Source organism: Equus quagga, chromosome 10 (genome assembly GCF_021613505.1).
Source record: "Equus quagga isolate Etosha38 chromosome 10, UCLA_HA_Equagga_1.0, whole genome shotgun sequence".
Classification (NCBI taxonomy): Eukaryota; Metazoa; Chordata; class Mammalia; order Perissodactyla; family Equidae; genus Equus; species Equus quagga.
Genome location: NC_060276.1, coordinates 97932842 through 97947714, shown reverse-complemented (window position 1 = coordinate 97947714; position 14873 = coordinate 97932842). Strand labels below are relative to the sequence as shown.

General features: G+C 41.4%; 1 protein-coding gene across 9 annotated transcripts in view; it reads right to left on the bottom strand.

Annotated features, from left to right (window-relative positions):
- The window catches only part of DMD (dystrophin), a 2273580-nt gene that overhangs the window by 102860 nt on the left and 2155847 nt on the right, over positions 1 to 14873 (bottom strand). The window lies entirely within an intron of this gene.

Below are 14873 nucleotides of genomic sequence, written 5' to 3'. Positions count from 1 at the left end.
GCTAAGTTCCATGAAGGACTACAGTGGCGTAGCCTGCAGGGCGTTCGTGTAGTTCTTGCTCCCAAAGCGGAAAAAAAAAGAGAGACGGTTTATTTTCTAGACTGTAATCTTGGTTCTATTGTAGTGAATCTTTGCTACACAAGATTAAAGAGAACAGGGACAATATTAGTGAAATAGCTATGAAACCTTAGCAAACAATCAAGTTGCAATGTAACATTTTTTTCTGATTATCAAAGTTAAACATGCTCACTGTGGAAAACTTAGAAATCAAAGGAAAATATAAAATCAGTCAACAAATCATCCATAACCCCATTACCCAAAGATACACCCTGTTAACATTTTGAGTATTTCTTACTGAACATATGTGTATGTCTGTGAGACATATTTTAAAATACAACTGAGATTAAAATAAACATTTGGCTTTATATGCTAAGGTGCAATCATTCTAACATTCAGCACAGATTAACAACTCAACAATTTCTGCTACCGTGGTTTCTATAGTCACCTGTCCATCAAGTCGCACCTCATCCTACCTATCAGAAAGTTCTACGTAGATCAGATGCCCTTGCCCAAGTCTGTGGAAGCCTTGAAATACACTGGGCTGTATTTCTTTTCTAGCATTTCTGTGTATTTCTGTTTCAGGAACTCAGCTCCAAAAAGCTCCTTGAAGGCAAGTACACTGTCGCCTACTTCTGTCAGATTTCCCAGCGACATAATATACGACTGCTCTCTAAAAAAGCAGGTCTAATACAGCTCGGGGACTGACTGACAGACTGAATGACTAAACGAACAAATGAATGAAAGAAAGAAAACAACACACTGGCAAACATGGCTAACTGCCATAATTACATGGCACCCACAAAATCAATTCTAACTGGGGGTTAGTAAAGGGAAATAATTTAACCCATATCCAAGTCACTTGGGTCAACACTCTTAGCTTTACGGCCTTTGCAGAGAACAAACATAAAAACCTGAATTGAAATTAGGGGGAAGAAAAACAATGCCTGTAATTGACTTTAAAATATTCAGTGTAAAAATCAAAAAGACTGACGATACTAAATGCTGATGAGGATGCAGAGCAACTGGAACTCACATACACTGCTGGTGGGAGTGAAAAATAGAACGACCTCTTTGGAAAGCCAATTTAGCAGTTTCTTAGGAAATTAAACATACATCTATCTTATGATCCAAATATTCTACTCCTAGATATTTACCCAAAGGAAATAAAAACATGTCCACACAAAAAGATGTATAAGTGAATGTCCATAGTAGCTTTATCCGTAATAGCCCAAAACTGGAAACAAACCAATAGGAGAATGAATAAATAAATTATAGAATAGTCGTCCAATGGGATACTACTCTGCAATGAAAAAGGAACTAACTACTGATAAAGCAACAATGCAAATTGATCTGAAAAACATTATGCTGGGTAAAAGAAGCCAGACATAAAGAGTAAATACTGTTTGAGTCCATTCATATGAAATTCTAGAACAGGCAAATCACACCTATAGCAACAGAAGGCAGATAGATGGTAGCCTGGAGTCGGGTAGGGGCTGGGTAACCACAAAGAACACAAGGCTATTTTTTTTTTTAAGATTTTTAAAAATTTTTTTCCTTTTTCTCCCAAGACCCCCGGTACATAGCTGTGTATTCTCAGTTGTGGGTCCTTCTAGCTGTGGCATGTGGGATACCGCCCCAGTACGGCCCAACGAGCACTGCCATGTCTGCGCCCAGGATTTGAACTGGCGAAACCCTAGGCCACCCAAGCAGAGGGTGCGAACCCAACCACTCGGCCACGGGGCCGGCCCCCAACAAGGGTATTCTTTTGGTGACTGAAATGTTATATATCGATGGGTATAGAGGTTACATGAGTGTATAGATTTGTCAAAACTCAAACTGTACACTTAAAATGGATACATTTTAGTGCGTTTAAATTATGCCTTAATAAAGGAGGTGGTAAGACTTAAAAAAAAACCCTCACATGGACAGTACAATATGATGTATGCGTGTGTTAGCTTAAGCTACACTGCAGAGGCGGTCAGTTGTCTTAATCAGGAATGCACACTCCAGGGGTGGTTAGCTAGCAATTAATCAAAACGCCTCACTCCAGAGGCGGCCACTGTAAGTGCCTCAGCTATATTTAGCTCCTATTACACCAGAGGTTTCATTAATTATCCTAATTAACGTTAGATGGTCTCACATTGGTGATACTAGTGGTCTGAAAAATATCAGGACTGAGGGAAAAGGTTTAGAAACACTCCCCGCCCTCACACTAACAGGGCGTGAGAAGAATCTAGCAGGCCTTCCACCTTTCGAAATGGTGCCCTAGGGTAGATTCCAAAATATCCAGCTATGGCTCATTGGATTCTTGGTTGCCTGAATTCAACTAGATGGTTGACGGAATCTTGCTGTTAGAGCAATGGTTCTCAAACGTGAGCGTACATCACCTGGAGGGCTGGTTAAACATACAGATTCCCAGGCCCCATTCCCAGATTTTCTAATTCTGTAGGTCTGGGGAAGGCCTGAGAATCTGCATCTCTAACAAGGATCCTTCCAGGTGATGCTGATGCTGCCGATCCGGGGCACACTTTGAGAACCACTGTGTTAGAGGTGTGGATCGCCAGCCTCTCAAGCCAAGCACTCAAGACAGAGCTGTGACTTCATTGTGCCTTTGGCACAGGCTTAGGATTGTTTTGTGCCCTGTGGCTAATAAATGTTCCCCTGTGACAGAGCTTGCTCTGAGACATGCTTTCGTGATAAACTGGTAGCCAAGATGTAGATCAGAGGGCAGCCTTCAAACTGTGTCTGAGCACGCATGGCCACCAACACCTACCAAAGAGAACCTGTGTGGGTCCTTGTTACCCAAACTGTGATTCAAGGACCAACAGCATCAGCATCTCTTTGGAGCTTGTTAGCAATGTAGACTCTCAGGCCCCACCCAGATCTATGAAGCAGAATCAACATGTTAACATGAGCCCCAGGTGATTCATAGGAACCTTCAAGTATAATAGAGCCTTTCATTGTGCCTTTTAATAGTTTCTGGTTCCATGTTGTTAAAGTTCAAGTGTAAACTCTGTACAAAGACCTGTGTTGTCTTTTGTTTTTCTATCCTTCTACATTCCATTTTGTGGGCTTTTAGGAGATTATTTAACGAATATTAGAGTCAATTAGACCAAAAACTCACCTCTGGGATATATTTGTAGGCCTCTCGTTTATGGTGAACGCCAATAAAAGGTATTCAATAAATTTAAAGTATCTAAAAGCGTCTTGAAAGGCTACAGGTACAGATTCTTTCTCCTCGAAATGAATTAACTTTTCCCTGGACCTTGTTCTCTGATGACTAGATCTTGATTTATCTGGGTCCCTCTGACTGTCCTTCATTCTGTCTCCCCCACAGGAGTCGTAGTTCTTCCTTTGTCTCTCTTCCCCAGTCATCATTGCTTATCTTTTTGGGTGATCTCAGCCAACTCAGGGTTATCAGTTATCTTGTGGCACTAACTCACGAGAAGCTAATTCTTGTCCTCCCCTCCATATTGGTTTAACACCATTCGCCACGACAATCACCAGTACAACCACTCACCAGTCCCTATACTTGCTAGTGCAGAGTTCCTTCACACACACTCAGAAAAGAGTCCCTTTGGCTCTTTATAAACTAAGCAACGTAGAGACACGGATATGTACTTCTAGTCAAGCATAGATCACTTTTCTTGCTCTTCCTTTTCCCTTTTTTTCTCATCCTCCGTTTCAATTGCCTCTTAACTCATTGGTCTAGTTTCCTACTATTTTCCATCTTTCATGAAACTAAGATCCCTCTCTTGTGACCCCAATTCTACCTCCCTTTCCCATTTTCCTGGTTCTATTCAGAATTCAGAACAAATGGTCTAAAATGAGGTCAGAAGCGCCATCCAAATCTCACAGTTCATATCAAGAATTGGCAAATCCTATGAGCTAGAGATCAAGTGGGAGAGGCAAGGATGATCTGATTCTCTCAGGGCGTGGTTCAGTGTGGAATACTATCAGAGACAAGCATCTGGAACACTCCTGCTCTAGCATTGCTCTCAGCCTCCCTAAAGCAGTTCAAACTTCTTCCCTTCCAAATCCTTCTAACTACGGCACATTCTGACTCAAGTTAATCCTCCCTGACACCTTTTCTGCATACCCTCAACCCACTGCAGGGAACAAGCCTTCTGCCACCAGATTTCTATGCACCATGATCCAACCAGTTCTCCATGAGTGATTCAGGAATACCAAAAGAAAGTAGCAGGGAAAGTGTCAGGTCTTCATCACAATGCAACAGAAGCCATACAAATTTATAGCCAGTAACCATCAGTGAATTGCAAGGGAGTTCTGGTGCCTTAAAAGTCTTACTCAAGAGAGTTAACCATCTGTGTTGTTTGAGTCTGCATGTGTTGCTAGGAATCTGCAGCACCACTCCCTCTGGTTTACAGCTGGAAGAGCTAAGTCTCTGCCTTGTGAAAGCATGTAGGATGCACACAAAAACTTCAAGATGCAGTACAGCTGTGGACAATGTGACATTGTCCTGGGCTGGGGCTGGAACTGACCTTGTAGCTAAAGTATGCATGCAGAATAAAGCTAAAGTTCCCCATCCCCATCCCCCTTGGGAGGCTGGCCTCCAACTTCCCTGGGAGCTGCCTTTCCAGGACTCCGATCCAAGTTCCAAGTTGTAATGAACTCACTAGCTCTCACAACCGGAACTCAAGAGGAGTCAGACTATCCAAGAAACGAGTTACACAATGTTTCCATGGCGGCTGGGAGAAAGGATAAAAATGCACTGTACATTCCTCTTCATGACTTGAATTATTTTATCCAGGGCTGATTCTAGCTTAAAAATAGAGAAATCTAGAAACTTAAGGAAAAAGGGCAAATATCAAACCAACTACCCCCTCAAGTTGAATCAACAGCTACTGAAGTGATGGTCCATTTGGCTTCTATTTTGAGGCACAAAACAATAGATTTCTTTGCCCCTTTGTTTAGCCTATGAACTTCTCTTCACTTTGGTAAATATTTCTGTTTTACCATTTTTACCTTCATTCAGTGCAAGGCAGCGGTGGAAGGTGTCAAATTCACCAGAAAAAGACGACTGACCAATCAAGTTCAAGTCACGAATCTAGACATTAGACATGCTCTTGCACAAACAGCGAAAAACACCTCACCATTTTAAAGACATGGGAAAATTTGGAAAATATTATAGAAATAAAAACATCAAGCCCCTTCATTTCAATTTTACAGCCGGTTTCTGCCTTTTAATCATACTTCAAAAATCCTGCTACCTATGACTGAAGTGAGGTCTAGAATTCAAAACAAGGAGCATTTTAGTGCAGCTTCCAATGGCTTGTGGAGACTTTGGAAAGGCCCAAAGTTTCAGTATGTTTATCTGTTAGGTAGAAAGAATGATAATGACCTCATAAACTTAATGAATGGAAAGAGCTGGATGGCTAAAGATTATTCCAACAGATAAATTAATGTTGCTGTCTTTGTTTCTTCCTACTAACTCTAATTCCCAGAAGAAATTTAACCCAAATCTCTCAGGTGATCATGAGAGAAAAATAAAATTTAGAGGAAGTATGATTTTTTTGGGTGCAGTTCCAACTTCAGTGCTGGGCATGCAATGTGAATTTACTACTGCACGTCTATTTTAACAATTTTCCAAAGAAGCCAAAACAAAGCAGTCTCCCCACAACACATCTCTTCTATTATAGGAAGGTGGCAGATTTTAAAATATAATAATGTATCTCTCTGATTCCCCAGCCTCATTCTTCCTATAGCATTCTAATGGACTCACCACATGGCAAGTATTCTTGTCAGCTCAAACTCGCTAGAACAGACAAGAACCACGGGTCTTAATGAGGCTTGAGATAAATTGAGTAATTTAAACCAAGTCTGGCTTGAAAGCAAACTGAGCCAAGATGTCCAGGCTTCAGAAGTTTTAGAGTATAATGTAGCATTATCGAGAACTCTTCAAGAACAGGTAGGATTTCTGGAACGTATCTTTCAAGAATTAGCCAGGAGAGAAGAGGTCCATTAACACATTACAGTTGACCTATAATTTTTTTAGATATATTTGAGGCCTTCTAAAATCTGCACCCATTAAAATCTCATCATCAACATAGAGCTTCAGTTAAATAGGGAAAAAATAAACCCACACAGAGAGAAATAGGAATTACACATTCATCCTTCCATGAACCCCAGAAAGCCGACCGTGTGAACTTATAATTACTATCAAGTTATGTTTCCAGGTGTGAAAGAGTGATACTTAATTGTCACCAGTGACTCTCTGGGATTCTAAAAAATGAAGAAGAGAAGGAATAAAGCATCCAGTGTGGCACAAATGGGGAAGACTCAGAATCGTAGATGAGAGAAACGGGTTATAAACCAAAAAGAAAAAATTGAGTTCAACTGTGAAATAAAAAGATAGCACAGAATCCCGACTGTGGGTCGTTCAAGGCCTTTCTGGCTCCCTCCTCTCGCTCGGCCTTCCTCAGCAGAATCTCACTACATACTTCTTAGCAACACTTATCATGGAAGAGTTGAAATTCAAATTAGTTTTGCTTCTTGTTGTTCAGCTGCTCTGGTAAAAGGTTTGTTGAGAAAGCAGCTTCTGTAACAAATGGCCAATGTAACATTTTTTGGCGGGGGATGGAACTGTGGATCTTAAATGCCATTTCTGGGGCCCAAATATCCACACTGCTACACCATGTTCCTCTTATATAAGCTTCAAATCAGAGGGTTGGGGCTCTAATTCTAAAATCTTGCCCACCAAAAAAATATATATAAAATAATACTGATGATTAAAAGACTCTTTAGGCAAAACTGGTTTACAGCTTTTTTCAAGACATCCAACTATCCATAACCCTTCCAGCTAGCCTTTCAACACTTAGTGAGAGTGCGCGCACAGGGAAACACAGGCCAGGCAGGCTTCGCTGAGAAAGTGAAGTTTAAGCAAAGATCTGAAGGGTGATAGGAGTCAGCCAGGTGAAGAGTGGTAGGAGCAGCACAGGCAGGATAAAAGGCAGCGTGTGCAAAAAAGGCTTTTAAGCAGAGAAGAGCCGTGGACCATTAAGAATCCAAAAAAGGCCAATATTGCTGAAATCTCAGAGAGCAAGGAGCAGGAATGGCCCCAGATAAGGCCTGACAGGTAAGCCTGGGCAGGCCCACTGCAGGGCCCTGCATATCATGTTAAGGATTTAGGCCTTGGGACTTCCAGTTAAACACGGCAGATGGCACAGACTCGTCCATCTTTCCTTAATCCTGAAACTCTACTAGGAGGACAGAAAAAGAATTAAAAATGACATCTACCCAAAAGAAAAGAGACAAAACTGGGGAGGAGATGACAACAGACCAGAACTCCAGTATCTCGGAAGCTTGGAAGATGATCTGGCAGTAACTGATTTAGGACACCAGAGAAATCCCAAGCCTAAATTAACATGAGGCAAAGAGGGAGAAAGTTGGTGATGGTGCGTGCCAACGTATACAGCAAGAAGTCTCAGAAATTAGAGGCTCCAGCTTCCTTTGAACGCTGTAATGTGGCTGAAATACAAGGATTGGTTGCAAGTCTTTGGAGCCCTAAACACCTTCTCCACCACCCCACGCAGCCAACATCGCAGCCACCTCCTGCTTCATCCTGACAGAAGGCTGGAGGTTTAATCTCAGGAGAAGCTGCACCAGACATGGGGGCAATCAGGAGCAACTAAACTTGGGAGTGAGATAAAGGCAGTGAAAACAGAGAAATTAAGCACCACGTTGGCATACTGAAAGAATTAAATCCTTAACTTCATTCCCTATTCCTGAACCCCTATTTGGTCTGCCTTTTCTTCTTCTGTCAACTCATTGAAAAAGCTCTTCTATCTAAGCATGTCCTTATTTGCCATCCTTATCATCAGAAGCAACTTCAAGCAGCAAGGTCACTAAATTGGTCCTCATCTCTGCTCATCCTCACGTCATCTTCATGCACCAATCATAACTGCACCCAATCAAGCCCATGCTCTTTCCTCTCTAGTCTTCCTCTTGACAAGAGACATAGTCCACAGTCTACTCTCGTTACTGGGATGAACCATATGATTCCCTTTCTTCGACTCAGAACCTTCAGTCGCTGCTCTCTTCTGTTTTCCTCAATCCTAACATGGGCAACTCAACTACTGACAGAACTATCAGAACAACCTGAAGTTATAAACTTACCCCAGTCTCCTTCAACTCTATCCTAAACTTCATTAATTAAGCAATCTTACCACTCTCTTTCTTCATAAGTGAGCACACATCCCAGATTCTCTAGGGCAGAGACAGTTTAATTAAACTTTGCTTTTTATAATAAAGGTGAGACATTTAATATTATCAAATGCCTTAATTTTTATACTTTTGTGAAGCTTTCCACATAACCGAGTTCACAAATCATTTGTTAAAAATTGTGTCTATTTTTTTGGATTGGAAAAACATACTTTCTTTGCGATATGATCGACACTACCTATTTCAAATCTACCATCCTTTCTCACCGTGGGGGAATTTGTGGAAAACCTACTTTAATGATGAAAATAAACAGCAGTAAATTTCTTCCTTTCCTTTAATGCTAGCCTCATCTTTGTTTCCAGCTTTAGAATGCCTCAAATCAGATTTCCCTAAACTCTAACGTTCCTACTTTGGCTTCACCTTCTCAGCTTACTTATTTCTTCTCCATCCTTATCTCCCAAGATTTCAACATATGATCTTTCTCCCAAAACTCTGATCTCTTTCAATTATTTCTCCGGTAACCACAGACCAGAGGTCATAAAGTGGCTGAATTTAGTCTGCAGACTCGTTTTTTTGTTTTTGTTTGGTTGGTTAGTTTTGGCTCACATAATGGCTTTTAAATTGTTGAATGATTTGCCAATAGCTAAAAATCCAGAGATTTCCCATTGTTCTGCTTCTAAACCTAAAGAAGAACCTAAAGACTCACATTCTTGCATGACAATAGCGGATGCTGAGGCCCATTTAGCCCTAACAGAAGCTTTTCAGGCTGCCCCAGTTCCCACCCAGCCACCTTCAGTCATTTAAACCGCCAGTTTGGCCCCAGGAGGCATTTCTTTTTAGATTCTTGTCTCAGCCAGACCACTCCCTTATTTCCGCCCCCCCCCCCCCCCCCCCCCCACCCCCGAACTTAACATTTTCCCTTCAGTTTCACTCTTTTTCGTGTCCAGGTCGAAGCTCTTACTGTGGAGGCTATAACTAGCTATTATCTGGCTTTCACTCAAATTACCCTACGGAAACAGTTCTTACTGGGTTTTCCAAAAATTTTCCAGCTATTAATTCTTCGGACTCCACCTTTCACTAATGCATTCAAACTAAATGATTGTCCCACCAAAAATATTGCCTCAATACGCTTACTTTTCCAGTACAAGAACGGATGGGCAGAACCAAAACCACCATCAGTCTACTGACTATATTTCATGAAGTGACAATTACTTACACATTTTAAATCATCAGTTAACATTTATCTAAGCATCTATGATGGGTCTAACCGTATCCTAGACTCAGGGGTTAAAGACCCAGGCTTCTAAAATACTGGGGAAAACAGAAAGATAAATTATTCACTCACACAAAATCAGTACATGTTTCCTGTGTGTTTGTAATGTGCCAAGCAATATCCACATAGAATACTCTAGTTATGTGAGCATGCTTATGTACATACACAAACACGGTGCAAGTAGTCGTGTATTTTTATATATCAAGCACAAAAGTAGTTTCCAACACGATGTAAGCTGTATTCCAATGAACACTTTTAAGGTCAGTGGAACTGAAAATTTTCCATGTAAGCCATGTTATTTATGAAACAGTGATTAATTTTTTTTTTAAGATTTTATTTTTCCTTTTTCTCCCAAAGCCCCCCGGTACATTGTTGTGTACTTGTAGTTGTGGGTCCTTCTAGTTGTGGCATGTGGGATGCCGCCTCAGCATGGCCTGATGAGCAGCACCATGTCTGCACCCAGGATTCGAACCAGCAAAACCCTGGGCCGCCAAAGCAGAGCATGCAAACTTAACCACTCGGCTACTGGGCCGGCCCAACAGTGATTAATTTTTAAGTTAGTCCACAAAAGCTTATTTAAGATTAATTTAAATACTCCATGTACAATAAAACTTTAAAAAATGTATAGCAATACTGTGCAAAATGAATGATATAACTAATTAGAAGAAGCTTTATCTTTCACTCTTATACTTGAGGAAGAAAAGGAAACGGAGACTTCTGAAGACTGTGTTGTGCTTGGTATCACTGGCACCTAGAGCAGTAAATGTTGGTGCTCAGGAAATGGTTTGAATTGAATGAGATTCTGAAAGGAACTTCCCTACTTTTACCAGGTTTAAGCTGTTGGTGACATTGATTCTACATCTGATTTTTCTTGAAATAATATCATTTCTCACTGCTAGGCGTGAATCACTGTTGCTGCACAACGTTGGGGTTCTCTTGTCCAATGTGCATAAAGAAGCCAATTATTACAGCAACAGCTTTTGGGAAAAGAAATGTAGCTTTATTTTGTGATATCAATCTGCAAGGAGACAGGGGGCATGTGCCCTCAGATCTGTCTCCTTGATCCAGGACTTGGGGTACCATTTACGGGATAAAGGGCAGGGCGGTCTGGAGTGTGGAGATAGATGATTGGAGGTAAGGAGAAGTGGGGTAACTGACAATCTGCACAAGCGTAGTCAAGCTTTATGGCTCTTCACAGGACACATGTTCACAAAATGGCAGTTACCATCTAAGGGTGGAGTTTTTAGCTCTCTGACATCAAAAAGGCCACTTACCGAGCATTTCCGCAGACCCAGTTGATGGGCTGGTGGTCTCAACCAGCCTGAACGGGACAAGGAGGCACTCTCAGTTCCTGAGAGACAACTCTTAATTACTCTGTTGATAAGATGGGGTCACTTGAACTGGTCCTGGAGGGCCCACAGTTACAATACTAGAACGATTTTCTTGCTCACGCCTTACAACCTGAGCCTGGGCTTCCTTTTTTGAAACACACATAATAAAGATAGCAAGACCTTCCCAAGAACGGGAGAAAGAAAAAAGGTGAACTAAAGAGAACTCTTAGAATCTAGACGGATGACGCAGCTGTATTTAAATGTGGCAGACTCTGTAGGCTGGTTCACTCAACGCTCATTTTTCAAAGTCTCCTTGGTTTTTCTGTACTACAAAGTCTAGAGGATCTCAATTCTCTCAGCCCGTCAGGGGCACCATGTGGACACAATTCTCATCAGTGCTTGAGAAGATATCTGCAGGGAAGGCTCTCCTTTTCCAAACTCAAAGAGAAAGAGCCTCAGAGGGAGAAGGTCCTTTCTCCCTCCAGTCCGAGGAGCAGCAGCCATCATGGAAGCACGAGGTCAAATGTCACTCACTAAAGATGATCCAGCAGAACAGACAGAGGCCCAGATCTCTGATGGCATTGTGGAACTCTTCCTCAGCTCTCGACTGTCCCCAGACTTCTTGTTTTACAAAAAACATCAACCTCTATGTGGTTAAGATATAGCCGGTCAGATGTTTTGTTACTTGCAGCAAAAAGTTATTTCTAACTGACAGGTTAATGAAACTGTAAGCAACAACATGCAGAATACCAAATAGTTATCCATCCCTTGTGTTCCTCCTTGGGATAGAGAAAAAGTTAGCAGTAAAAGAGATCTTGGCTCACACAGTTGCCCATCCTTGTTACCAGGTAGTGCCACGGATGTGGGACAGCTCGACAGTTAAGTTAATGTCAAAAACAATTTTATAATAGAGGGCTTATATTGGATAAGGCACTCTTCTAGACATAAAGAGATCGGTAGGGGATCTAACTAGACACTTGTTTTGAATGGGACATTCACAAGTCTGATTCTGCCCAAATGTAAGAGAAGAATTAAAATGTTTTAATACACAAGCTATTTCTCTGGAAATCAATGTTTACCTATACATGAATTTATAATTAATTTTTCATTAACTCTTTAGATACGTTCATACCTTTATCTCTTCATTAGTGCAAAATCTCCTTAAAGCCAAGTAACATGTTTCCTTACTCAGAGCTCTTAAGATAAATATTATTTTTTAAAAAAAGCTTTGTTAGCTTTCAACTTCTCAGTTTTGAAACTCAAATGAAGATTTTTTAATCTATCCTTTATCTGACGGTATAACTTTTAAATTCTGATTGAAAATGGTTTGCATCCTCTGTCGATCTCTCTCCATTTCTCTGCTCCCCAATTTCCACCCACCCCAATATCCATTTCCCTCAATATCTTCATGAATCAAATAGATGTCAAAATGAACATCAGTGGAAATCTGACCTTAATTACCATGGGAAAAGCAAATTAACCATCTTGCAAAAACTTTTTTTTGCAACATTTCTGCCTCAGGCTGGTTCTCACACTTTAATCTTATTAGGGAAAATAAATTGCCTGAGTTTTTATTGTTGTCTGAGGTGGAAAAAGAAAATTTGTTAAATCCTTAAGCACGAATAATTAGTCCAAGAGAGTCACACAATTCAAGATATGTAAGCGCCTAGGAACATAGCAAAACGTGCTCATTTCTGTGTTTCACATACTCTAGTGGGGGAGGGGAACAGGCGACATGATTCAAACTGTTCATGCGTCCAGAAGCCTAGGTATGGATGTTTATAAAAATGAAGCACGTGACGGAGAATGATGCTTTCTTTTCAGTGTTATACATTAATATTTCTGGAGACTAGATACTAGTAATCAGATCCTGATAAAGATGCTAACATGTAACTCATTCTTTTAAAAAAGGACAAATCACTTAATAGCTGTAGCTGTTATAAAATTAATCCATGGCAGGAGCTTTTCATTAGATAATGGACTGCCTTGTCCCCTGACATAGACTGAGTTGCTTTTAATAAAAGAGGATGCTTTAGGGATGGACCCACATTCACCTGTCTGTGTGTCTAGACAATACATTTGAATCAAAAAATAGAAATTTTCAGCGTTATTGAGAAGACTCTTCTTTATCACCTCAGAACTATGTTGTACTTGGAAGCTGCTTGATATAAAGCATGTCCGCTCTCACGTGACCAGTTGGAGGGTTCAGTCTCCAAATGAGGCAGACTCTGGGTTCCTCTGCACACCTCACGGATGGCCCCGAAGCCGCAGGAGTGAGTGTCCTCCTTTCCCCTGTCAGTAGCACTGTCCAGGGCTTCCCCCTTTCTGACGGACTCCTACTTCACAGCAGGCAGGAACCACTCCCCTTTCTCTAGCTCTGTCTCTCTCTCTCCTCACATCTCTGCTTTCTCTCGACCCAACTTTTATTCTCCTCAGACTCCTGGACAAAACTACTCAGGGACAAGATTAAAGCAAGCTTTTTTTTTTTTGTTTCCCTAAAATGTAGGTGCCTTTTACTTCAGCCTTTTTGTATCCAAGTATTCCCTATAGAGTCTAAGAGAAAAACAGAAGTGGCAGGCCAATGGCAAAAGGAGTGCGGACATTCATTGCGCGCTTAAGGGCAGATGTTGCACATACCCAACGCCATCGAGTGCTCCCGATGCCCTGAGTTCCACAGTACCAACCTTATTAAAGATAAGTAAAATGAGGCTCAGAGATGCTGAGTGACTTCCCTAAGGTGGCATCCCAGAGCCTAGATTCAAGGCCAAATCTTTCTGACACCCAAAGCCCTTGGTGGCCTTCCCCACTCCTGTGCCATAGGAGAAATGGTCTTGGCTTGCCCAGCATGTTTGTAATCCCAATCAGCACGGGGGTGACGGGCAGTACCCTCTGGACCATGACGCTGGGCAGGAGGCAGAGCGTAGGGAGGGGCGTGGGAAAGCTCGGAGATAACAGAAGCCTTCAAACAAAGTCAAGGAAGGACCAGAGAGAGGGCAGGTGACAGGCCATGGGGGCGTGGAGTGACAAGGAAGGTAACTGGACCTCTTCCAATTAAATGTCCAGTTCTTCTTATCCAGAGAAGCTGCGAGAGGAAAGGAATCAACCCCCAGCAATGTGAGTTTCTACCCAAAAAGCATTTTGTTCCCATAGAAACATGTAGCTGCATCCTATTCATAGTGTGCAGCGTATCAGGCACTCTGAGGGTTAAAGAAGATTCTCTGACTTGGGGACCTAACCACCATTTATAACACATTTTATTTCAAGTTGTAAGCAACTAACTTACAAATAAAACTTTTGGAACACAGCCTGAGGATAAGTTCAGAAAGGACTAAATCTTGTCTCAAGGCAGGAATGTGGTTCTTGCCTGAGTGCTGAGAGATTTAATGGTTACTGGGCAACCAGGAATTAAATTCTTTAGGTAGCTTTAATTTATCTCTATCTACTCCTTATGGATATTCTTTGGGGATTAAAAAAACCCATAATTTTTATCAAATAAGAAAATATTATAGCATCTCAGAACTAGAAATCTCCCATTCTAAATTTTTATTTTCCAAATGAGAAAGCTCAGGATTAGAAAGTTCTTAGTAACTTGTCCTGAATTCCCTAGTCAGCTAGGAGAAAAACAAGGCCTCGTAGCCAAGTCTTTCTCTCTCTCTCTCTCTTATTTTTATGCTGAGGAAGACTGTCCCTGAGCTAACATCTGCGCCAATCTTCCTCTATTTTGTATGTGGGTCACTGCCACAGCATGGCTGATGAGTAGTATAGGTCTGTGCCCAGGATCTGAACCCGCGAACCTGGGCCGCTGAAACAAGAGTGTGCCAAACTTAACCACTACACCACAGGGCTGGCCCCTCTCTCTTTTTCAAATCTTCACACTAGAGAGAAGAAGGGGTGCTTTAGTTGAATTAATAAAGTAGCTGAGGAGCTTTCTTAAACAAGGAAATGCCAAAAATGTTCACATAAACCAGAAGCATAATTTCCCCATCTTGTTGTATTTATTATTTCATTTTTTTCTATAAGAACACGTA